The sequence below is a fragment of the Equus przewalskii genome, chromosome 21, assembly GCF_037783145.1.
Source record: "Equus przewalskii isolate Varuska chromosome 21, EquPr2, whole genome shotgun sequence".
Classification (NCBI taxonomy): Eukaryota; Metazoa; Chordata; class Mammalia; order Perissodactyla; family Equidae; genus Equus; species Equus przewalskii.
The window spans coordinates 31,831,439-31,858,326 of NC_091851.1; the positions used below are offsets into that span (position 1 = coordinate 31,831,439).

Genomic DNA, 26,888 nt, shown 5'->3' on the forward strand with positions numbered 1-26,888 from the left:
CCAGGTCATGCTTCCTCTACCTGCAATGCCCTCTCATCCTGCCCACCTCTGCCTGTGGAAGCTTTTCCCTAAAGGCTGAGCCTATCTTTCTTCTCTTCTATGAAGCCTGTCTAGACTCTCCCATTTGGATGAGTTTTTTCCCTCCTTAATTTCCCTGCAGCTAACTAATGGCTATCTGCTTGGGAATGCAATACCATGAGCATGGGACTACTGTTTCCCTAGCTAGACTGTCACATTTGGACGTGGGAGTTGTGGCTTAGTTATCTCTGCATCATTCTCCCCACACACACTGCCCAGCAGGATGCCTGATATACAGCAAGTGATCAATGAATACTTTTTTCAAATGAATCTAACTGAATTGAATTAAAATAGAAAGTAAGCATGAAACCAAATCTGACTGGATGCAGAAGCCCTAGTCAATATAAACAGTGATTCCCCTGAGCTCCTGTCTTGTGATCTCATATCATTCCCTTCAATTTAGAAGAATCTAAGAAGGTATGTGCCAGTGTGTGAATAGAGATGACCACACCTTGATTGAACAACAACTGTATGCCAAATGCGTAGGCTCATTTTATAAAAGTTATCCTAAAGTGTGTAAATTTGGATAACATTTTACCATCTTTTTGAATTCCCACAGTTTGTACTTCTCTTGAATAAATGCTCCTCTTTTAGCAGAACTTTATTGCAAAGATCTCTGGGACTCACGATCTAAGATAAAAGATCAATTGCCCAGAGAATGCCTACAGAAGACTTCTGTGAATTAATGAGATGGCCCTAAACCAATCATTTAAAGATGGCGTAGTGAGCTAATACATGATTTATGAAAATGGAACATGGTGTGGGATATCATCTTTCAATCAGACTATCTAAAGACACTTGGTTAAGAAGCACAACTTGGGTGAAGAAAGAGGCACAGAATTATTTCATTAGGGATAAAAGGCTATAGAGGGACTTTCCCAAGGAAACATCACACACTGAACATGGTAAGTCTTCTTCTGAATCCTTTTGATCATGGGGATGGTCAGCAACACAGATGGGAGACAGATGGGCATGTGAGTGTATGCCACACTTAGAGGAGTATGATATCTGAGTGGGGGTGAGCAGACAGCTCAATGGGCATGCCTGCTGTCCAACGTGCACATCAAAATGAGAAGCTGAGAGTCCAGAGTGCATGTAAGTGACACAGGGGTGAATGTGGCCAATCTCTCTGGGAGTGTGTACTACATCTGAGTGTGCACAACATCCAAATGAGCATCTGTAGGACCTGGGTGTCTGAAAACTGAGCAAACATATGTACTCTCTGAATGAGTGGGTGTAACATCCAGATTAATGTGACTTACCTGAGTGTCTGGACACCTAAATAAGTGTGTATGACATCTGGGAGCATGTGTCTAACATTCAAAAGTGTGTGTATGTGCATGTGTGTATGACATCTACATATGTTCATAAAGCTGAAGTCAATAATGGCTTAAATTAAATTATGGCTTCAACATTCACTTCCTTTCAACTCTGGGGTCTTTCTCAACAGTACAATCACTTATGTTTGTCATGAAAGCTAAGTACAAAACAGTCTGAAAAGCAGCACAGAGGATCCAAACCTAGAGGACACCAGGTGGAAGTGGAGGAGTACCTACAACAGGGTTTTCAGGACCTGCATTGCTTTACATATAACAACAATCTCAAGGAAAGCTTTGAATGCAGCTAGAGTGCTAAGGACCTGTAGCTCTACTTGTTGAGGGCCCATTACTCCTGGGACTCTAATCTATGAAAGAAAGGGCAAAAGGCAGTAAAGAGGGGAGAAGCAATGACTCTTGAGTTCAACTGTTGAGGCTAGCATAGCACCTAAAATACTCTGCATTGAGTTTGAGGGGCACTTGACCTGTCCAGTCCTCATGCCTTCCTGGCCTGGTTGGGAGGGACCAACAGCCTCATCCCTAGGAGCAGGGGTTGAAAAAAGCTGTGGGCCCCTGCTTTCCCCTGAGGCCCATTCTATCCCTAACCACCACTTTGGCTAATCCTGTCCACTTCAGAAGACTTCTGTCTTCATTTCTCAGTCCAGAATTCTCATGCCACCCTTGAATCCTTCTGTCGTCTTTACCTTCTAAAATGAGAACCCAAAGCCTTTGGAGTTTCTCTGGGGCTGGGTCCCACTCCTAGAATCACTTTCTGTTGTCCCTTCTCTTCCTACAATGGGATGGATCAAGAAGAGTGACAAGGCTGGCCAGAGTACTGCCCATGACTGGCATGAAATTCTGTAGTCATGGACAGCCAGGCAGTGGGTCTTCGTTGGGCTCTGACAGGTGTGAATGCTGCCAAGGGCTACAGAGGGAGGCACAACATCTCTCCAGGGGTTGGCTTGTATCCCCCCCATTCTCTCCTCCCCACCAATCTGATTATTGAGGACTCACTTGTCAATCCAACCACACTCAACAGCCAGATTACAGATGAGGATGCTGAGGCTGAGAGGTTGAGTACCTCATGAGTGTTAAACTGCAGCCAAAGTATAAACTCAGACTTTTCATTCATAGTTCAGCATCCTTTCTTTTTCTTTACTTTCCTACTTTTTTTTCCATAAATCAACAAAATGTACAAAGAGCCTTAAGAACATTTTTTACTTGGTGGCCTAAACTGCTTAGCTCTATTCCACCCAGCCTCATCTGAAATCACAAAGACTAGCAAAGGATATATTTTGGGTTAAACTGTGTTGTCAACACATGATTCACATACAATTGGGATTAATGTGCCAAAGTACACCCAGAAACTCCCCCAGGCCCACTGCATCTGCAGCTTGTCCATTCAGAGGCAAATCAGCAATTGCAACCAGAAAGCCATGAACCATTTTGTCATATAAATTGTTTTGCCAGTGGATCCAGCATCTCTGAAAGATCAGGGAACTCTGATTGAGGAGGAGAGAAGAAACGGCACGTGCAAGCTATGCAACTTTCCTTCCCTGACACACACACTTTAGGAAGGGGTGGGAGCAAGAAACAAAAAAGTGGGTATTATTTTTGTTTCTCATGGTAAATTCATTCTTATCATCACTGTCTTGAAAATACATTTACCTAACCTCTTTTCAGTTTGCTGGTAATGATAAAATCATACCTAAATGAAAATAACCTCCCCAAATCATATCTCCAGGGCAAAAGAAGTGGTTGCAATAAATTATTTAGGATAATTTGTAAAGAGAAAGGATTTTCTTTTAGTATAAAAGTCCTGATAGTATGAGAGAAGAATAACTTAAAATGCTCACCTCACAACATATAGCATTTACTCACCCATTTTCCCCTCCTATGACACCCACTTTATCATTCTCAATGAGAAGATGGACATTTATAACCATATTTTCTGTGTAACTTATCCTGAGGGTCTCTGTTTGGAGGGCCCTGCAAGATATGCTGCAGCCCCACCTCAACTCATCAGGTCAAGGAGACTTTCTACTTTCTGTCACCTCCCTGATTTTGGTTTCCTCGCTTCAATACTTCCATATCCATTGTTCATCCTCTTTGCTACAGTGACTTACTCCCATCCTGTTCTCCCCAATTTTTCAGACCCAGGCTTGTGGCAACTTCCATCCTTTAGTTTCAATGTCTCATTAGACTAGAACATTCTAGTCTGGTCCCACGTCCCAAGACCCCCAAGCCTATAGAGGACAGTTGCCTCAGACTCCTTTAAGAGCAAAACTTGCAGGAATTCCTCTGCAGGCTTTAGAGAACCCTGACACTGGACCATCATGCTCCTTCTGATTCCTGAACTAATGGTTTGGATGATGACTCTTGCTTCTCTGAGAGGGACCAGGGACCTATCAGAGCCATCCATCCATCATTAACACATCCTGTGACCTCCTTTTTATATCTAGAGCAGATGCCTCCAGCCAGGGGCTATATCCATTCAGAATGTTGATCTCAGATGACAGAGGTAGTTCACAGGTGTAGTTCACAGGTGAAGTTCACAGGTGTAGTTCACACCTGTAGTTCACAGGTGAAGATTGCCTGACTTCAGAAAGGGGCACATTTGGGCACATGTTCTCCCAGAAATAGGCTTGTCTTAGATCAAGTTCTTCCAGAAACAGATCTTGAACCAAAGTTTCAATGCAAATTATGTGTTAAGGAAGTGGATCCAGGAGAAACCAGTAAGGGAGTGGGGGAAGCTGAGAGAAGGGGAGGAAGCCAAGCATGAATGTGATTTCAGGCAAAGTGCCAGCCTCAGCCTGGTCCCCTATCGAGGTCTGGAGCATAAGCTGTGTCCCAGAGTTTGTCTCATCTCAAGCCAAGGGCTTTTGGGCCTCCAATACCAATCAGTTATTGGTTATACACTCCCCTGCAGAGACATAAGATCCCAGGCACTCCTAATTCTGTGTGTGGGACAGACAAGGTGGCTCTGGTAGCCTAGTGGCAACCCTTTGTAGAAGGTCACAGCTGAGAGCCATTTGTATCAAAGCACACAGAAGCTGGGGGATGGGTACATTGCAGGAAAGGGGAGATGAGGGGCTGTGAGTAGGCACCAGCAGTCTCCCTAGAGGACACTTGCGACCAATGACCACATGGGACTTGCATAAGAGCAGAGATCCAGTTGGGCAAGATATTTTCCAACCTTTGTTTCCAGCCTCATTCAGCTGAGGCATATGGTGACATCCCATCAGTCACAGTGACTTCTCCATCACTGATTTTTATTTGCTTTCTTTTATAATATTTATTTGGAAATCTGTTTTACTTTTATAGTTGAATAAGAAACACTTGTACAAGGAGTTAATAAATATAAAATATTGAAGTAATAGTAAAATAAAAATGGTTAAATTCAGTAGGAGCCCCTCCAGGCAGCTCCCACATCCTTTGGTGGTCCCACTGGTCACTGCGCACACCTTTGCCTGCTGGCACCATGAGGGGTTCAAGGCTCACCTATGCCCCCCTTTCCCAGGACTGTACTCAGGCATTTTTCCAAAGGAGGAGTTCAGAAGGCAAGATATGGGCAACCAGTGAGCTCATTGCTACTGTGGCACCATTGCTTCTATATCCTTCTATCGGATAAAAGTAAGAAAAATATTTTTTAAACATCATGAGTTCATACTGATTAGTTCATACTGATATTGCCAATTCAAATCCATTAACAGAAGATTCTTCCTCACCTTCCCCATTCCTTATTTGTTTTTCCTTTTTCCTACAGTAAGAATCTTTGTTTCCAACATCAAAATTTTTACTCACAGACTCACATAATACACATAAAATTGTTCCAGAATTAACTAATCAATACCACAACCGACCTCAATACTTACAAGTAAAGTTTAAGATTTCTGTACTGCCCTGCTCCAGCTCCTTCCCAAACAATTCAGTCCTAAAGCCTGAGATAGGGCAGAGCAACGCAGGCATCTGAATGTGATCGAGTAGCCATGGGGGCCCAGTGTAGGGAGCGGAAGCCCACCCAGCCTCCTGAGACCCGTTCAGGTGATCTGCAAGGTCAAAACTCTTTTCAGAAAAGCACTAAGATGTTATTTACCTTTAGCAACTTCAGTGTTTCAGAAGCGCACTGTGAAGTTCTTAAAAAGCTACAAGATTTTGTAACTGTATGAGGCTGGATTTTCTTCATATACTTCAACCAAGCAAAATTCAATCTTGAATTAGGAAGCAGATAGGGAATCTAGCAGCATTGTAGTAGACCACACACTAGAGATTAGCAAAAATGTAAAACAGTACTATACTTCTCACTCAATCATTTTTGTTTTGGAAAATAATTGTTTTTCACAAAAATTTTTCGTTTATGTTAACATGTAATGGAATTTACTACTATTAGTTTAAATAAAATTATTTTTATTTATATTTTTTAAATTAATAAATATTTTAAAAATTTCTCAGTTTTATTTTCTAATGTGGTAAATTGATACACCACACTAAATTTAACTCACATAAATTTAACTCAAGGTTTTAAAAATTTTGTTCGTAGCTTTGACCACCAACCAGCCCTAGCAACCACCAATCTGCTTTCTGTTTCTATGAGTTCATTTTCAGTGAGTGGGTTTTCCAGCATTATTGAGGTATAATTAACAAATAAAAATTGTATATATTTAAGGTGTACAATGTGATGTTTTGATATATGTATACACTGTGAAATAATTACCACCATTGAGCTAATTAACATATGTACCACCTCATATAGTTACCACTGCGTGAGAAAGAACACTTAAGATCTACTCTCTTAGCAAATTTCAGGTGTAAAATACAGTATCATACAGATCTCCGGAACTTATTCATCCCGCATAACTCTTCTACCAACATCTCCCCATTTCCTTTACCTTTCAGCCCCAGATGACCACCATTCTATTTTCCACTTTCATGAGTTTGGCTTTTTCAGATTCCGCATATAAGTGAGATCATGCAGTATTTGTCTTTCTGTGTCTAGCTTACTTCACTTAGCATAATCTTCTTCAGCTTCATCTATGTAGTTGCAAATGGCAGGATTTCCTTTTTTTTAAGCCTGAATAATAGTCCATTGTCTATAATATATCACACCTTCTTTATCTATTTATCCATCGATGGACACTTAGGTTGTTTCCATATCTTGGCTATTGTGAATAATGTTGCAATGAACATGGGAGTAAAGATATCTCTTTGAGATACTGATTTCATTTCCTTTGGATATATACCCAGAAGTGAGATTGCCGGATCACAGGGTAGTTCTATTTTTAATTTTTTGAGGAAGCTCCATACTGCTTTCCATAATGGCTGTACCAGTGTACATTTCCACAAACAGTGTACAAGGGTTCTCTTTTCTCCACATCTTTGCCAACGCTTGTTATCTTTTGTCTTTTTGATAACAGCCATTTTAACAGGTGGGAGGTGACATCTCATTGTGGTTTGACTTGCATTTCCCTGATGATTAGTGACGTTAAGCACCTTTTCACGCACCTGTTGGCCAACTGAATATCTTCTTTGGAAAAAAGTCTATTCAGGTCCTTTGTCTATTTTTAAATTAGATTATTTGGATTTTTGCTATTGAGTTGTAGGAGTTTCTATATTTTTTGGATATTAACCCCTTATCAGATATGTAGTCTGCAAATATTTTCTCCTGTTCTGTAGTTTGCTTTTTCAATTGGTTTACTGTTCCTTTTGCTGCGCAGAGACTTTTAGTCTGAGGTAGTCTTACTCTTTTATTTTTGCTTTTGTTGCTGTGCTTTTGGTGCCATATCCATTAAGTCAAAGCCAAGACCAAAGTCAAGAAAGTTTTGCCCTACGTTTTCTTCTAAAAGATTTATGTTTCAGATCTTACATTAAATCTTTAATCCATCTCAAGCTAACTCTTGTGAATGGTATAAGATAGGGGTCCAGTTTCATTCTTTTCCACGTGACTATCCAGTTTTCCCAACACTATTGAAGAGATTATCTTTTCCCCATTGAGGATTTTTGGCTCCTCTGTTGAATATTAGTTGACCATATATTCATGGATTTATTTCTGAGCTCTTAATTCTGTTCCATTGGTCTAAATGTGTAGGTTCTTATGCCACTATTATATTGTTTTGATTACTATAGCTTTGTATATAGTTTGAAATCAGGAAGTGTGATGCTTCCAGCTTTGTTCTTATTTCTCAGGATTGCTTTGCCTACTCAGGGTCTTTTGTGGTTCCATACAAATTGTGAGATTGTTTTCCTATTTCTGTGAAAAACGCCATTGGAATCTTCATAGGGATTGCATTACAACTATAGATGGCTTCGGGCAGTATGGACATTTTAACAATGTTAATTCTTCCGATCCATGAATACAGGATATCTTTCCATTTATTTGGGTCTTCTTCAATTTCTTTCGTCAGTGTTTTATACTTTTCATTGTACTGATCTTCCATCTCCTTAATTACATTTATTCCTCAGTATTTAATTCTTTTTGTTGCTATTATAAATGGGATTGTTTTCTTTATTTTTCAGATAATTAATTGTTTGCATATACAAATGCAACTGATTTTTGTATGTTGATTTTGTATCTTGTAACTTTACTGAATTATTTTATTAGTTCTATCTAGTTTTTTGGTGGAGTCTTTAGGAATTTTATATATTAGATCATGTCATCTGCAAAGAGAGACAATTTTACTTCTTTCTTTCCAATTTGTATGCCTTGTATTTCTTTTTCTTGCCTGATTACTCGCCTAGGACTTCAAGTACTATGTTGAATAGGAGTGGTTAGAGTGGGCACTCTTGTCTTGTTCCTGGTCTTAGAGAAAAACTTTCAACCTTCCACCACTGAGCACGATGTCAGCTATGGACTTGACATATTATGTCGAGGTATGTTCTTGCTATACCCAATTTGTTGAATTTTTTTTTTTTATCATGAATGAATGTTGAATTTTGTCAAATGCTTTTTCTGCATCTATTGAGATGATCATACGATTTTTATCTTTTATTCTATTAATGTGATGTATCACATTCATTGATTTGTGTATGTTGAACCACCCTTGCATGCAAGGGATGAATCCCATTTGATCAACCATGATTCTTTTAATGAATTCTGTTCCCCAGTATTTTGTTGAGACCATCACTGATTTATCAAGTGAGGGCAGGGAATCATAAGGGTGTTGCTCAAGATCAGTGGTTCCCAACTCTAGCTGCACATTCTAATTGCCCTGCAGGCTTTTAAAAAATGCTCTTCCTTGGCTCCAACCCAGACCAACTGAATCAGAATCTTTAGGGGTGAGACCCCAGCATCAGTACTTTTTTAAAAAAGCTCTCCAGATGGTCCTAATGTGAAACTATGAAATCACAAGGTGAATCTGATATTTATACCTTTGTTGCACCCCCTCCAACATTCTTATGCTGTTGAAAATCATTTATTTGAGTCACTCCAATCCACAAAGCATTTATTCATAATTACCAGTGTTCTTGAGTCATTGTCTATCACATCCGTTGATTTATTTCTTTTATAGCTTTCATCACAATTGAAATATGTCTGATTATTTATTTACTGACTTACTGCCTGCACGCTAATAGTCAGTGAACTTTATGAGGCCTGAGATCTTGCTGTTTAGTTCATTGTTGCATCCCCAGCTTCCAACATCCTGCTGAACATGTAACAGTTGTTCACTAAGTACTTATTAAACAAGTGCATTTACAAAATGAATTTTAAGTGTACATTTACATCAATTCTCACACATGCTTCAGTGTCATTCTATATGCTGTTCTATCTTCCTACGACACCTTTTCCCTTTTTCTCCATCTTGAGAACTCCTCGTCCAACCATGACTCAAATACGGCTCTTTCTGAGGAGCCTCTCTTGCCTTGCAAATCAGAGCTAGTTTCTCCTTCCTCTGTTCCCATAGCTCTCTATCCATACTTTTGTCATATCTCCCACTGCTGTGTATTGCAATGATTACTTCATCCACCAGAAAATGTTTAATGAGCAATTATTATCTACTAAGCTCTAGGTTAAGCTCATCTCACACATTATTCTTTCACTTAACCTCTACAATAACTCTATGAGGCAGATATTCTTATCTTATTCAGACAGAATAAGAGAAATGAAGTACAGAGAGGTTCAGAAACTTACTCAGAGTCACATTGCTATTTGAGTGGTAGAGATAGGATTTGAACATAGGTGGTCTGATTCCTGAGCCCTCAGTCTTAACCACAAGGCTATACTGCTTTTCAGCACACCAAAAGTTGAGCCATCATCTTTATCCCACCCCACCAAATAATCAACTTTTTTTTTTAAAAAAAATTCTTTTTATGTCAAGGAAAATAAAATAACATTTTATAAAACCTGAAAAGTAGAGAAAAGAGAAAAAAGTGTTCTCATTAGCCAATCACTCTAATGCAATCATAAACTAAACGTTGGTAAATCTTTTATCATTCTTTTCTTCTTCAGGAACAATCTCTGATTTAATACTGGAAATCAATGAGGGGAAGCCTTTCATTTGTAGATATTTATCTTACAGCCAACTTGATTGGTTTGTAAATAAAATTTTAATATTATACGCAAAAGTCTCTCAATAGCATGTATCTTTATTCTAGGAGGTCTAATGACTTAGCAAATTTGTCAACTCTTTGTCAATCAATATTAAGGAGCCTTAATATTGGGGGGCCGGCCCAGTGACGCAGTGGTTAAGTTCACACGTTCTGCTTCTCAGCGGCCTGGGATTTGCTGGTTCGGATCGTGGGTGTGGACATGGCACCGCTTAGCACACCATGCTGTGGTAGGCGTCTCACATATAAGGTGGAGGAAGATGCGCATGGATGTTAGCTCAGGGCCAGTCTTCCTCAGCAAAAAGAGGAGGATTAGCAGTAGTTAGCTCAGGGCTAATCTTCTTCTTCAAAAAAAAACAAACCAAGAAGGCTTAATATTGGTACTGCTGAAAATAGTCAAAGATGTAACGTCTTAACTCAAACACACTGACTAATTATTGCATGGTCTGCTAATACTTTTTCTTCCAAATGTTACTTGACTGCGTGATCTAAAGGAACATACAGATCTTGGCTGTTCCTAGTCCTGACAGTGATCTACGGGAACATGTGTAAATGCACTCACTATTGAGGTTTGTTTAACTTTGTTCTCTCTTACGCAATCTCTGTACTTCATTAGGTTAATATAACTTCCTGAAATAGCAGGAAGCTGCTTTATCTCTATATTTTCCTAGATTACCCCATGGTCTGCTGATGACCAAAACAACTATGGAGAAAGATCCCAGACAGTAACAACTGGCGTTAGAGTTGATTCCTATAAAGATAGCAATGCCTTTAGCAATCAAAAAAGGTTAATCCACAGTACACAAAATCTGTTTAATAAGACAAGGACTCAGGCAACACATCTTTAGTGGATTTCTAACAAAGTTGATTAAAACACAGTATTAGCATTTATAAGCCTGGCTTCTAGTACAAGATCTGCTAATACTTAGCTGTGTGACCTTGGGCAACTCAGTTAGTCTCACAAGAGGATACAGTTACTGTCTTTCTTAATCTCTCTTTCCGGTTCTATGTGTGCATCACCCAGCTTCTGTGTGCTTTGCTGTTAATGAGGGCACTGTGGAATTCTGAAAGTACTGAAGCCTCCTTTGCTGGTAAAGAGGGACTGAGAATTTAAGTCCTGCTCTTCTCCAGTTTACACTCATACTCAATGTTAGGCTGGAGGTTGCCAGTGATTGCCGTGGGCAGAAGTGAAAAAGTCCCGCTCTTTCGCCCCACGGGGGACCTTAGTCAAGGTGTAATTCACTCTTCAGGTCTCCCCACAGGATCACACACTTGTTTGGCTTCTTAATCTTCTCCTTCCTGCTTCCCTCTGCCCCTTACTGCTTTTTAGAGGGACCATCCCCTTAATAAACCACTTGCATTCAAATCCTCGACCCTTGAGTCAGCTTCTGGAAGAATCCAATATAAAATAACCTCTATGGGCCTCAACTTCTCATATTTAAAAATTATGATGTAGGCTTTCTTGAACAGTGAAGTGAGGAGCTCAGCATTTTCTCTCTCTGAAAAGCAACGATTAAACTGGAAAATATTGTCAACAATAATTTCAGGAGTGATTAGAAAAAGTTTTACAGCTTTGAACATCTATTTAGAAAAGAAGAAAGACCTCAAATCAATAATCTAAGTTTTTACCTTAAGACAGAAGAAAAATAAGAGCAAACTAAACTCCAAAGAATCAGAAGGAAGAAAAGAATACAGATTAGCATATAAATCAGCGCAAGAGAAGACATCAAAACAAAAGTGAAAAATCAACGAAACAAAAGCTGGCTTTTTTGAAAAGATCAACATAATTGGCAACACTTTACCCACACTGACCAACAGAAAAAGGGAGATGATACAAATTACCAAAATCAAGGAAGAAAGAGGAGACATCACCACTGACCCCACAGAAATTTAAAAATTTATAAGGAAATCCCATGAAAAACTCTATGCCAAAAAACTTAGACAACTTAGACGAAATGAAAAAATTCCTAGAAAGATGCAACTTATCAAAACTGACTCATGAAAAAATAGAAAATTTCAATATGTTTATAGCAAGTAAAATAACCAAATTATTAATTAAAATTCTTCCTTCAAAAAATCCCAGACCATTCACTGAAGTCTATCCAACATTTAAAGAATAAAAGGTTCTGATTTTTCACAGACTTATGCAGAATATAGCAGAGGAGGGAACGCATCCTGACTCGTTTTGAGGCCCTGATATTAAAACCAGAGAAATGCATTACAATAAAAGAAAACTACAGCATTATCCTTCATAAATATAGACCCAAAAATATTTAACCAAGTATTAGCAAACTAAATCTAGCAACATATAAAAAAGATTATACACCATAACTAATTGAGATTTATCTCAGGAATGCAAAGCTGAATTAATATTTAAAAATCAGTTAATGCAATACAGTGTAGATTTAGAATACAGGGAAGGAACTAAATGATAATTTCAACAGATTCAGAAAAAACATTTGACAAAATCCAATGCACATTTATGCTAAAAAGGACTAATAAACTATGAACAGAAAGAACTATCTAAACTTGATAAAGCCCATCTACGAAACATATAAAGGTAACATCATACTCAAGGGTAAAAGAGTGAATGCTTTCCCTCTAAAATCAGGAACAAGGCAAGGATGTCTGTGCAATGCTGTACTAGAGATTCTAGCCAGGGAAACTAGTTAATTAATTAATTAACAGCACCCAGATCGGAGAGGAAGAAGTAAAAGTTTTCATTTGCAGATAACATGATGCTGTATGTAGAAAATTCTAAGGAGTACATACACACATATAAATAGACACACACACACCCCCTAAGTAGAACTAATCACAAATTTCAACAAGGATGCAAGACCAATATACAAAAATCAATTGCATTTTCTTTGGTGAGGAAGATTAGCCTTGAGATAATATCTATGTCAGTCTTCTTCTACTTTGTATGTGGGTCATTGTCACAACATGGCTGACGAGTGGTGTTGGTCCATGCCCGGGATCTGAACCTGCGAACCTGGGCTGCCAAAGCAGACCATGCCAAACTTAACCACTACACCATGGGGCCAGCCCCTCAATTGTTTTTTTTATTATTAGCAAAGACCAGTCTGAAAATGAAATTAAGTAAACAATTCCATTCACAGTATCATCAAAAGAACACTTAGAAAAAAATTTAAAGAAGTGAAATACTTGTACATTGAGACGTACAAAACATAGCCCCCCAAAATTGAAGAAAATTTAAATAAATGGAGAGACATTCCATGTTCATGGACCGGAATAGTCAATATTGTTAAGATGGCAATTCTCACCAAATTTATCTATAAATTTAATGCCATCTTTATTAGAATCCCAGGAGACTTTGCAAAAACTAACAAGCTGATGCTAAAATGAATACAGAAATGCAATGATCCATAATAGAAAAAAATTTTTTTAAATAAGAACAAAGAGGACTTACAGTCCCTGATTTCATAACTCATGAAAATCAACACAGTGTGGCACTGGCATAGGATAGACTTATAAAACAATGAGAGATAACTGAGATTCCAGAAAGAAACCACTACATTTACGGTCAATTAACTCTTGACAAAGATGCCAAGACAATTCCATGGTAAAAGAGTAATATTTTCAGGAAATGAAGATGGGTCAATTGCCTATTCACACTATAATCTAGATTCACACAAAAATCTAAATTTGAATTCACACTATACACAAGAACTAACAGAAAACGGATCATAGTTTTAAATGCAAGAGACAAAACTATAAAACTTCTAGGAGAAAACATAGGAGAAACTTTTCATTATCTTGGATTAGGAAAAGGGTGTGTAGATACAACACTAAAAGCATGATCTATTAATGGGGGGAAAAGATAAAGTGGGTGTCGTTAGAATTTTTTAAAAATTGGGCTTCAAAAGACACCATTTAGCAAATGAAAAGACAAGCTACACATTGAGAGAAAATACTGGCAAATTATATGTACAATAAGACATATCTAAGATTCTTAATGATTCATTGCCATTCAATAATAAGAAGACAAACAACCCAATTAAGAAATTGGCAAAAGGTTTGTTTAGACATTTCACTAAAGGTGAAATACAAGTGACTAATAAGCTCATTAAAAGATGGTCAACATCATTAGTTCTTAGGAAGATGTAAATTAAAACCACAATGAGAAACCAGCACACCCCCCACTAGAATGGCTAGCACTAAAAAGACAGACTATAGCAAGTGTTGGCAAGGGTATGGAAAAACTGGAACCATCATACATTGCTGTGAGAAGCTAAAATGGTGCAGTCACTTTGGAAAATAATCTAGAAGTTCCTTAAAATGGTAAACATAAAACTACCATTCATTGAGCCATTCCAGTCCTAGGTGTCTACCCAAGTATGTCTATACAGACTTGTATACAAATGCTAATAGCAGCATTATTCACAATAGCCAAAATATTAAAACAATCTAAATGTTCATCCACTGGTGAGCAAATAAACAATATGTGGTATATCCACATAATGAAAGAGTATTCAGCAATAAAATAAACTACTGATATATTCTACAACACGGATGAACCTCAAAATCATTATGCTAAATGAGAGAAGTTAGATGCAAAAGACTATATATTGTATGACTCCATTCATATGAAATGTCAAGAAAATGCAAATTTATGGAGAAAGAAATCAGATTAGTGATTGCCTGGGAATCGGGGTGGGAACAGGAATCAATTGCACTTGGGCATAGTGTATTTTATGGTGTGATGGAAATGTTCTAAAATGAGATTGTAGTGATGGTTGCACAACCCTATAAATTTACTGAAAACCATTGAATTGTACACTAAAATGGGTGAATTTTATGGTATGTAAATTTCACCTCAATAAAGCTGTTAAAGAAATGAGAGAAACAGACTGAATAATCTTGGATTTCTTTCTCCCTTCAAAAGTCTCTGCTTTAGCATTCAACTATGCACACATTTTAATACCAAAATGCTATGATAAACCTTCAGTGTTACTATACAAGACAGGCTAAGAAACAAGTGTGAGCTTTACAATCCCCAACAGGATCTAGCTTTTCAATTACATTACCCATATTAAAGGTCATTTGGAATTATGGAGCTGAAATTTACAATGATATGTCTTAGTTAGCCAATCTTTATTCCAAGGCTACGGGAAATCCTGTTTTTATTCACTATTTGCGTAGTCACAATAGCCCTTAGAGGAGGCAAGGAAATGGGGAGAGGAATACATTTTCAGTTTAGCATCAGAGCACAAGCATGTGCATCTTTGCTTGGCCTCTGACTAGCTGTGTGACCTAGTGCCCCTTCGCCTGTTTTTCATGTACTTATTCATTTATTTCTTTATTAACTATAGTGTAGCAGGTGCAAACTTGAATGTAACATGGCCCCTGGGTACCAGGAGCTCAGAACCAAGATGAGGGAGACAGATATTAATAGGGATGATTCAGAGAAGGGGGCACTTACAGGATAGAAAGTGCTTTCTGTAGAGTAAACTGCTCTATAAAAGTTGCCTGGAGCCATCACAATTGCTACATGCACAAGTATTATTATTATAGTGTTATCAAACCAGACAACAAAGATTTGCCTTGTTTGCCATTTAGATCTTTCTCCTATGATTGAATCGCACTTGATAAATTTAAAAGTGGATTTGGAACAGAAGTTGAAAGGAAGAAATACCTGTTGTGTAAAGAGACCATAACAATTCAACCGAGGAGTTCAAATTAAGTTTTATTTATTATCAGATGAAAGCAAAGGAAATCTTATAAGAAGAAACCAGACAACCATCTGATGATAATATCCTTTTCTTCAATATTTAAAAGAAGCATAAATTTTTTAATTGAGCATGTACTTGGGTTGAGATATATTTTAAATTAAAATGCAGAAGACCTAGCTATTACCCTTGCATATTTTCCCTCAATCTTGGGTCCTCTCTTGTTCATAACAACATCCATAAGCAACTCCCATGGTTCTAATTTCAACATATACCCGGAATCTGACTGCTTCCCTCACCTCCACAGCTACTACCCTGGCTAAGCCCCCATCAGCTCTTGATTGGATTACTGCAATATCTTCCCAACTGGTCTCCCTGTTTCTGCTCTTGCCCCCAAGAGTCTATTCTTAAAACAGTGGCTAGAGTGACCCTTTAAAAACATGACTCAGGTCATGGCACTCCTGTGCTCAAAACCCTCCTATGGCTCCCACCTTACCTAGAGTAAAAGGCAGCCTCTTTACAGTGTCTACAAGGTCCTCTCTTGTGAGTTCTCTGTCCTCATCTCTTCCAATTCTTCTCCAGTTACACTGGCCTCTTTGCTGTTCCTTAACATCCTTGGCGTCCTCCCATCTCAAGGCTTTCGTGTTTGCTATCTTCTATGCTTGGAAGGCTCTTCTCTCAGATATACACAACCCTTGGAAGGCTTGCTTCTTCACCTCTGCCAGTGAAGTCTTACCTAACAGCTGTATTTAAAATAGCAACCCTAACCCCAACATACCCTACTACACTTCCCTGTGTAACTTTTCTCCCTATCATTTATCATCATAAAGCACACTCTGTGTGTGTGTGTGTGTGTGTGTGTGTGCATGTGCGTGTGCAGAAGCATGCACCTAAGAGGTCAAGTCATTTTAAGAGAGCACTGTAAGCATTGCAACTGTCAACTTTCCTTTGGGAAAAAGCAACTGGATATATATGGGGCCAGTTAGGCGATATTTGGATAGATGACCTTGATTTGCTGACTTTTTCTAAGGCAGTGCTGAACTAAAAAAGCAAGGTTGAGGTTTTAGTCCTGGCTTTACCTCTCGCTAGCTCTGTCTGACATGCTGAGCAAGTCACTTTACCTCTAGGACTTGCATCTAAAATGGGATAATTCTGGCCAATGCAATAAGGCACAAAACAGAAGAGATACTCATTTTAGAAAGGAAAGCAATTTATCATCATTTGTAGATAATATGACTGTGACCTAATATATTGAAGAGAATCAACTGAAAGACTTTTAAAATTAATAAAAGAATTCAGTAAAGTGGTTTGATAGAAGATAGAGATAAATAAACTGTACACCATGGGGAAAAAAAAGCTAGAAGATGTAATGGAAAAATCCTTTTAGAATAAAGTCCTTGAAAAATAGTTATGGATAACACAAAGAAATGTACACAAGAAATGTACAGGACTGACATGGGAAGAAAAAAACCCAAATCTATATTGAATGATATAAAATAATATCTCCAGTCTCTAGCACAAGGCTTGGCAGAGTGGGTGTTTAATAATTGTGCTGAACTGAAGATGAATAAATAGACAGAAATTCTGAAGTCATGGATGAAAGCATCACATATTGTAAAGATGTCAATTCTTGCCAAATTGATATCTTTTCTTTGGGAAAAAGCAAATTATATAAAATATGAGGCCAGCTAGGTGACATTTGGGAGCCCTAAAGATGTAGATGAACTTTACTTGGAAATTCCACTAATTTCAATGGGATTATTTTGGTTGGTTTGTTTAAAATAGGAAATACACTTAAGAACTTTTTTTTTTAACAAAGGAAAATGAGACAGATGTGTATGTGTATGGATGTGAATTTTACATATAGAAATAGAAGCAACAAAAATCAATGGAAAGTAGAAAATTTTATCAATAAATAGCATTGATAAAATTCCATAATTGTGACAAAAAAGCATCAAATTTAAGACCTCACCACATATGATAAACCACATTACATTCCAATGGTTCAAAATTTAATTTATTTATTGAAAATTTTCAGGATGCTGATAGCACTCAAATGCAATGTCTGATCCTTGATTGGATCCTAGATTGGATTACAAGAAGCCTTAAAGGACAATTAATTGGGACAATTGGGGAAACTTGAATATGAACTATATATTAGATACTGGGATTATATCAATTTCAATCTTCCTGAGTGTGAAGATTGTATAACAGCTATGTAGGAAAATGGCCTTTTTTCTTAGGAAATACAAACTGGGGGTTTTGAAGTGTCATGATTACTGTAACTAACCTAGTAACCATTTGGGAGAGAAGAAAAAGAGGGATAAAGTAAATATGGCAAAATGTTCACAACTCGTGAATCTGGGGGGAAGGATATATGGATGTTTATTGTACTATTCTTGGAACATCTTGTAGGTTTAAAATTAAAAAATAATAATAATCTTGAGTGGAAAACAATCTTTTTAAGCTTTGACAATAGAACAACTCACAAAAGATAGAAAAAAAAGATAGATGTGTCTTTGTGTAAGTTTGAAATGTCTAAATACAAGAATAAAAAATAAAACAACAAATTAGAAAAGCTACTTCCAGAAAATATGCCAGAGAAGGAAACAGTATTTTGATATTTAAGAGATCATATTTGGTAGTGAGGATAAAAATAACAAGACGCATACACAAAAATCAATAATGCCTTTGTACAAGTAAAGGTATACACTATAGTCTCTCTGTATAATGAGATAGAACTAGAAATTACTAAACCAAAATTCTAAACAAATAAAATCTTCCAACTGGGGAAAATAAGAACTTTCCTAAGTAACTCTGACATCAAATAATAAATCAAAATCACAATTTCATACTCTTCAGAAACTATTATGATAAGAACAATGATGTTTAATGCTAATGGGATAGGACCAAACCTATTTTTGGAATTTGAAAAGCCTTTATTATTAAACACAAAAGAATGACAATAAATTAATTAAGCATTCCATAAAAAGAAAATTAGAATAAACAACACTGAAGCCAGATGGCTTTTCCAATGAGTTCTTTCAATCTTTTAACAACTGATAATTCTCATGATATATAAACAATTACATAAGACAGAAAAAGAGGGAAAGCATTTGAAACTGTTGCAAATTATTCCTCTAATATACTATTAAATTGGTTCCCATAAACAGGTCATTTACCTCAGGCGCACATGATAGATTTAGTAACAGAAAATCTAGAAAAATAACATAAATAAGACCAAGTAGAAAACCAATATGGTCATATGAATAGATGCCAAATGGCATTTGATAAAATTTAACATCCATTTCAGATTTTAAAAGATACACAAAGATAAATGGTAGAATAGAGAGATTTTTCTCTATCATATTTTAAAAATATCTCTTTCAAACCTACAACTAACATCACACATATGAGAAATGTACTGAAGGGCTATTCTCTGAGTTTGAGAGTAACACAACGAGGTTAACTATCAACGTTATTTGGCAACATTGCCCACAAAGCTCTACCCAATGCAACAAAGCATGAAACCAAAATAAGAGCTACCATAATTGGAAAGGAGGACGTAGAATTATCATTATTCACAGATGATGTGATTATTACACTGGTAAACCAAGATAATAAAATTTAATTAAAGAAACTCACAAGAGGTTTCAGCAAATGGGATGGGTGAAATACACAGACATACACAGTTTCCCTAAATACCAGCAAAATCCAGTTAACAAACAAAATGGAGGAAAAACAGCAGAAAATACCATAAGGATAATATTAGCAAGAAACAATTTGCACAAGGTAGCTATGGATGTTATCAATATAAAGGAACCTATGTAGTTTTCCTGAGAAACAGTAAAGGCTCAACGAATGGATAGGCTTACTCTCTTTCTACGTGGAAAGCTCATGTTAACGTAACCATTTCAGATTCAGTAAGAGTTTTAATACAATTTAAACTATTCCATAGGGGATTATTTAGGAAACATGATAAAGTGATTTTAAAATTCATAGGAGAACATAAGTGGGTGAAAATAGCTAAGAACAGTTGTAACAACAAGAATCATTAGGAGGACTAGATATTAAAATGTTTTGCACAGCTATAATTAAAATGGGTGGCGCAGACACGGTGATCAATAGACAGGCAGATCTAATGGAACAGTACAGACAAACCAAGAGTATAGTGGGACACACACAAACACACACACAGGCAGCATCATAAGTCAGCAGTACTGCAAGGAGTATTCAATAACCGGTGTGGAGAAAACTTGCTAATTATTTGCAGAAATAAAAGAATAAGTATCCAATAAGCATCATTAAAATGGTAATCACTGTTATGATATGTGGGAAAAGTAGGATGAACATTGTAAAAGAGGATCAAAGTCATGTACAACCTGTTGTTTTTCTTTTTTGAGGAAGATTGGCCCTGAGCTAACATCTGTGCCCATCTTCCTCTCCTTTAAATGTGGGACACCTACCACAGCGTGGCTTGGTAAGTGGTGTGTAGGTCCACGCCCGGGATCAGAACCAGTGAACTCCGGGCCTCCGAAGTGGAGTGTGCAGACTTAACCACTGTACCACCAGGTCAGTTCCCTAACTTTTTAATATGGCAAAGAAAAATGGGAAACAAATCACCCCAATGTTAATATTTTATGATTGATAATAGATGACTTCTTTTTAATTTTTCTATATTTTCTATATAAGCATATATAATTTTTGTGATGAATCTAAATTAAACTTCACTTAAAATGATAAAATAAAGTTATATTAACTATTTTAGTTTTTTAGTGAGGATCAAAGATAATTAAGAACATGAAAATACTTTGAAAATGATTGTTTAATGTAATATGTTACAACCAGCTGTAGTATCATATATTTACTTGATGGATGGAGTTCTGCACATGGTGTAATCCATGCCTAATGGATTGCTGCATAATGTTGACTGAATATTTACTAAATATACCCCACTCCTATCTAACTTCAGAAGTGTTATTTTCCAAGTTCATGTTGAAAAGTATTTCAGTCGATGAAGAATCCAGGAATGAATGAAGAAGAGATTGCTCAGTTTGCAATGACCACTGACCAACAGCTCTATTAGCTAATGTGAACAGCTCATTTAAACAGTGACTTTAAAACAGTTTATGAGACTTAAGTAATAAGAATATTTACAGCAAACAGTGCCAGTCAGCAACAGATAGGAGAAGAAGGATGCTCAGAGCCTTGCTGCTCAGTGGTCCACGACCCAGCAGCATTCTCATCACCTAGGAATGAGTTGGAAATGCAGGCTCTCAGGCCCCACCCCAGATCTACGGAATCAGAATCAGTATTTTAAAAGATCTCAGGTTAATTCACTAACACATTAAAGTTTGCAAAGCAATAAAGTGAAATAGAACACCTTAGGGAACTGAAAATCTTCCTGGGTTTTTTTTTGTTTTGTTTTTAAATAAACATGCTGAAGTATTTTATGTCCCCTAGTGGAGAGACAGGCTGTTTCCCTCACCCCAGGCCTCCCAATACTGCCTTCTTCCTCAGATATCCTGGGAAGCAACCCCTTTACCCTCCTGCCAAGTTCTCAGTTGAAATGCCATTTTTGTTTTCTAAAATCACTTTATGTTGTGAGAAGCGCAAAGACCAAAAATGAAGCTGAACATGGCTGGCTTCGATAGGGGTTCAGGCTCCAAACTTCATGATTAAAACCCACAGTGATGCTTTTACAGAGGAAGATGCTACAGTGGCTACTTTTAAGAGTTATCAATAGGGTGCCTTGGATGAATCAACTTGCAACAAATACGTTTGCTTAAGGAAAGTGTCAGGTGAAAATCTTCTGAACGCTTTTCTAGAAGACCATCTGAAATCAATTATCCTCAAAAAGCCCTTCTAAGCTCTAAAAAGGTAAGTAGAATGATTATTAATTAACCATTAAATTAATCATAATAGCTGGCATTTTAGTGCCAGAAATGGCAAATAAATGCTATAGAAGAATTATAATACCAATTAAAACATTTTTCCTGTGGGAAAATGGAACCCACCAATGGGGTTATTTGCAGGAATGCAGTGGGCTGAAAATCACCCATGTGTAGGGAACTGTAGGTGTCATGTCCCCATCCGATAACAGAATCACCTGTGAACTCTAGGCCCCCACGATGAATCTATGAATACGTGCTTAGAAATATGAACTTTGAACAAGCTCACCAAGATATTCTTATAAACGTCAAATTTCAGAGATCATCACGCAGAAAGACTTGCCCTGAGTTTGTCATGTGAGCCAAAGAGACCCTTGGATAAAGTATAATCATCTAATCTAGCAGTTCTCAAAGGGTGGTTTATGAACCTCTGTGGGCCCCCAAGACTCTTTTTCATGATTCTGGAACATCAAAATGATCTTAAAAGTATCCTAAGACTTTATTTGCCTTTTTCCACTGTGTTGATACTTGCACTGAGCGCAAATGGGCAAAACTGATGATGCCTTAGCACGAATCAAAGCAGTGGTACCCAGCTAGATTGTCATTGTATTCTTCATCACCACACTCACTATAAAAAACAAAAATGCCAGTTTTACTTAAGAATGTCCTTGATGAAGCAGTAAACAGTGTTAATTGTATTAAATTTCAATTTTTGAGTACGTCTTTTTAATATTCATGTGATGCAATGAGAAGCATGAATAAATCATGTCTCCACCATTTCTGTGATTGTTTAAGTTGCATGTTAAACTAGCCACGTTTTTAAGGAAGTGCCATTTGTTTTTTCTTGAAAGACTGACTGACAAATGGTGGTTATTCACATTTGGATATTTGGTAAATATTGTCTCAAAATCCATGAAATTTATCTGTCATTTAAGGAAAACTGACAGTATTTGCTCATAATTGAGCTTTCAAGTGAAACTAGAATTTGGAAGTCTTTTTATTTGTTATTGTGAACTTGATAGTTTCCCAATACTTAAAAACTTTACTGATGAGATTAGTGATGGTATTAGCAAATGTGATATTTTGATATTGTATAATGAAATGTGTCAACATTTCAAAGATTTTTATAATTCAGTGAATTTTTTCAAATGACCAATGCATGACATTACAAAATCATGAAAGGATAAAATACCCATTCAAATTGCAACATAAAGTGATATATTTTATTGTAACAGAGTATAAAAAGCTCACTGATACGGTTTTATTGCAACTAAACTTTAGGGAACTACCACTTGCTGAGTTTTGGCATACTATCAAAGAAGAATGTTCACTATTACCTTAAAAGGCTATTAAAATACTCCTCCTTTTGCCAAATACATACCTGTGTGAGGCTAGATTTCCTTTATTTATTTCAACCAAACCAATTTGTGACAACAGATTAAATGCAGAAACAGATCTGAGAATCCACTTAACTTCTATTAAGCCAGACGTTAAAAATATTTGCAAAAATGTGAAACAATGCACCTCTTCTCCTTAATTTTATTGTTTGGGAAAATATAAATATGTTATTTATATTAATATGTAATGGGTTTCTTGTTATTTTTAAACAAATTATAATATTTTTTAAATGTAGCTTTAATTCCTAATACAGTAAATGTTGATCATAAAATCCACATGAAAAAAAGATCTTTGGGACCTTCATTACTTTTTAACAATGTAAAGGGTCTTGAAACCACAAAGATTGAGAACCTCTGATCTAATCATACATTAAAAAAAAAAAACCTATCAAGATACCCATAGCCAGAGTTTCTCAGTCTTTGCACTATTGGTATTTTGGCTGGGTAATCTCTGTTGTGGGGGTCTGTCCTGTACACTGTAGGATGCTTAGCAGGAACCCTGGCCTCTACTCACTAACTAGATGCCAATGGTAGCCTCCACCCCCAAGATTTAACAGCCAAAAATATCTCTAGGTATTGTCTCTAGGGGGTAAACTAACCCTTCTTGAGAACCGCTGCCATAGGTAAATAGGAACAGGATGTTAAAAAGACAACTCACAAAAAAAGAAATGTCAATAGTATAAAAATACATGGGAAAATACTCTGCCTTGCCAGGAAGACAAGAAATGCAAATCAAAGTGATAATATGCTCCCTTTTAAAATCCATTAAATTAGCAAAGTAAATGCAAATTATAATATACCATTTCAGTGAAGTTGTGGTGGAACTGGTAGGATTATGTAATTCCAGCAGCACTGTAAGTTGATTCTTCAAGTTGGGGAAAATAATTTGGCAATGGCTTTCGAAACTCATAAACACTTTTACGACCTAAGAGTAGAAAGAGCATAGATTCTAGAATCTGCATTAAATTTGAATTTGGGCTCTGAACTTTACCAGCTGTGTGACCTTCCTTAAAAATATTTAAATGGTATTTGAAAATCTGAAGACAATAATAATGTCTCCATCAACGATTATTGTGAGAACTGTATTAGATAATAACATAAGTGAACTTCTAGTTAAAAGTGGAAGATTTAATGCATCCACTTATCTCCTCTCTCTCCTGAGATCCCACTAAAATGACAGTAAAAGATGAAAAAGCATACAAATCTGCAAGGAAAAAGAGAACAGAATGGGCCATTAGTGGATGAGAGGTTTCAACAAAATTCTGGAAGACTATAAATGGTCAGAGGAGAAGCATCTGGCATGGCAGGATAAAGAAACACAAATTATAAAGAGATGTGAATAAGAACAGAGTTGATTTGCCCAAGGGATCTCAAGCAAGACTCTGACCTTGGATCAATAAAGTATGGAGAGTGTGGAAGTGAAATGTGGGGCTGAAAACAGGGATGATAAATCAAAAGTCTGTGTGTGAAACCATCAAACTCTTGAATATGGGCCTCTGCATCTATCCTCGACTTCCCAGGCAGGAGATAGGAGGTTTCATTCTTGGAGAGTTTGCACACCTTTACCCTGCAAAACACAGCACTTCTGGTCAACTTTCATACCTTACTTTAAAACATTTACTATGGATGCTCAGTGGTTAGGTGAGAAACGGTCCAACATGAGAGTAGTCAATATTAATGAGAAAAAATGACTCCAGAGGACATAGAGATAACACAGGAGTCAGCAAAGCCTCTCTCTCCCCTCCAGATCACAACAGCATCCTCAGCAAAGTTGGAGAAATGATTGCTTTTCTAAACAAGAAGTGGATGCTGTGAAAAAAAAATCATAGAACAGTAAATAGCTCTTAAGAGGAAAAATTTTGATTGCCGAAATTTTAAACAAATGATATAAAGGTTGGTATTGTTCTAGAAAATGGAAGAAAAAGACCAAAAAAAAAAAAGGGAGAGAAAGAAAATGAAAGAAAAAGAGAGTATTTAATAGTAAACCTGAAATGATAGAGCTCTGTGGGAAGAAAAATATACGAATATTATAATAAAGATATTACCTGAATAAAATAGAATAATTGTATATTTTATGATGAGTTAAAAAAAATAACAGCTGTAGAGAATAGGAGAGTAATCAGAGGTAGTGTAGCATAGTGGTTAAGTTCAGACCGTGGAGTCAGATTGTTATGTTCAAAGCCCAGATCAGCACCTTACTAGCTGCATGAACATGGGCAAGTTAATTAAGCTTTCAGTTTTTCAGTTTCCTCATTCCAAAATATGGATAATACTTGTTCTTTCCTTATAGGGTTTTGATGAGAATTAACTGAATTAATACATGTAAAGAACTTAAAATAGTATCTAGTACATAGTAAACGTTAAGTTAATTATACAATACTACAATAAAAATAGTATACCACTTGGCACTGAAGTGACCTGCTTTTATAGAATTATAAAATTAGCCATTGTGTATAAATAAATACTAAAAATGTTGGTATAAATACATTAGGAAGCTGGAAAGGAGGTATTGGATGATTTAAGACAGCCAAATTCTCATCTATAATAGCAGGAAGTAAATATATAATGTCTGTAATCAATAATTTTAAAATAGCACATTATGTAGTGACTGCCAATTCCCAGAAGAAATGGCAAAAAATTAAAAGGCAGTTGCCTCTAGGGCACAGGACTAGGGGGTTGAAAAAGGGAGGGCAGCGAAGGATTTGACTATTTGATTTTCCAACTATGTGCACTTGTTATTTTGAGATTTTTTAATTAAAGACTGAAAAAGGTTAATATATATGAATTGGCTGTCAGTGCCTGGCTTATAAGAGTAGACACTCAACACATTTTAGTTTCATGCTATTCATTTCAGTAATTCCACTCCTGGGGATTTTTTTCCTATTTAAAGATACAATGCCAAAAGAAAAACATGAATAAATACGTTTATTGCTGGGTTATTTATAACAACAAATAACTGAAAATGACCCAAATTGCCAACCATAGGAGAATGGTTAAGAATTAGGCAAAACCTTGATGGAATGCTATAAACCAAGTCCATAAGTTTATTGTTTCATTTGGCTATGGATTGGCTAAAACCTACCATACACAAAGACACACACACACATACACAAGTCCCTGAGAAAACCAAGACATCTGGATGGAGCAGATGGAGATATAGTGTCTTAGGACATCTTCCTCTGGCCCTCAGAGTCCCTAATCGAGGGTTCACAGCTGTTTGGGTCACTATGAGAGAGGAGTTTCTTCCAAAAACTGAGGATATTCTTTTTGAGTTATGGCTTTTTATACTAGGAGTTCACATCACTATTCAGGAAGAATGCCTATTAACAATCTATGCTGTTAATAGCAATTATTACAGATACTTAGGAACCCCCCTCTCTTGTTTTACAGTCAGACTGAGCATTAGCAAAGTCATGACTCGCCTGGAAGTCATTCCTAGCAGTGACTCAGCCTCCGGCCCTACAATGCTTAGGAAACCCATTTATCAGCAAAAATATTGATGAAAACTATGTGACAATAATGAAAAAAAATGACAACATCATGCATCTGAGTCTCCATCAGAACCTACAGACAAGGCCTACAGCTCTCGTGGATAATATGAGCTGGGCAAGCCAGCTTTTCTGGATCTCAGTTTTCTCACCTGAGAAATGGGGGTCATTTTTTTTCTATCAGTGTGATGTTGTGAGTATAAAATGAAATGTCGGTTGAGAAGTCACTAATCACAGATTCTGATCCAGAGTAGGAACTCAGGAAAGGTTAACTGGATGGACTTTGGCTGTCTGTGACCCACTCCCTAGAACAGGGCTTCTCAAACTCTAGCATGCATCAGAATCTCCTGGAGACCATGTTAAAACACAGACTGCTGGCTCCAGCTCCAGAGTTCCTAATTCCGTAGGTTGGGGGGCAGGCCCTGAGAATTTGCATTTCTAACAAATTCCCAGATAATACTGTTGGTCTTGGACCAACCTTTGA

General features: G+C 36.9%; 1 protein-coding gene across 17 annotated transcripts in view; it reads right to left on the reverse strand.

Annotated features, from left to right (window-relative positions):
- Positions 1-26,888, reverse strand: part of PTPRT (protein tyrosine phosphatase receptor type T) — a 1,018,757-nt gene that overhangs the window by 220,153 nt on the left and 771,716 nt on the right. The window lies entirely within an intron of this gene.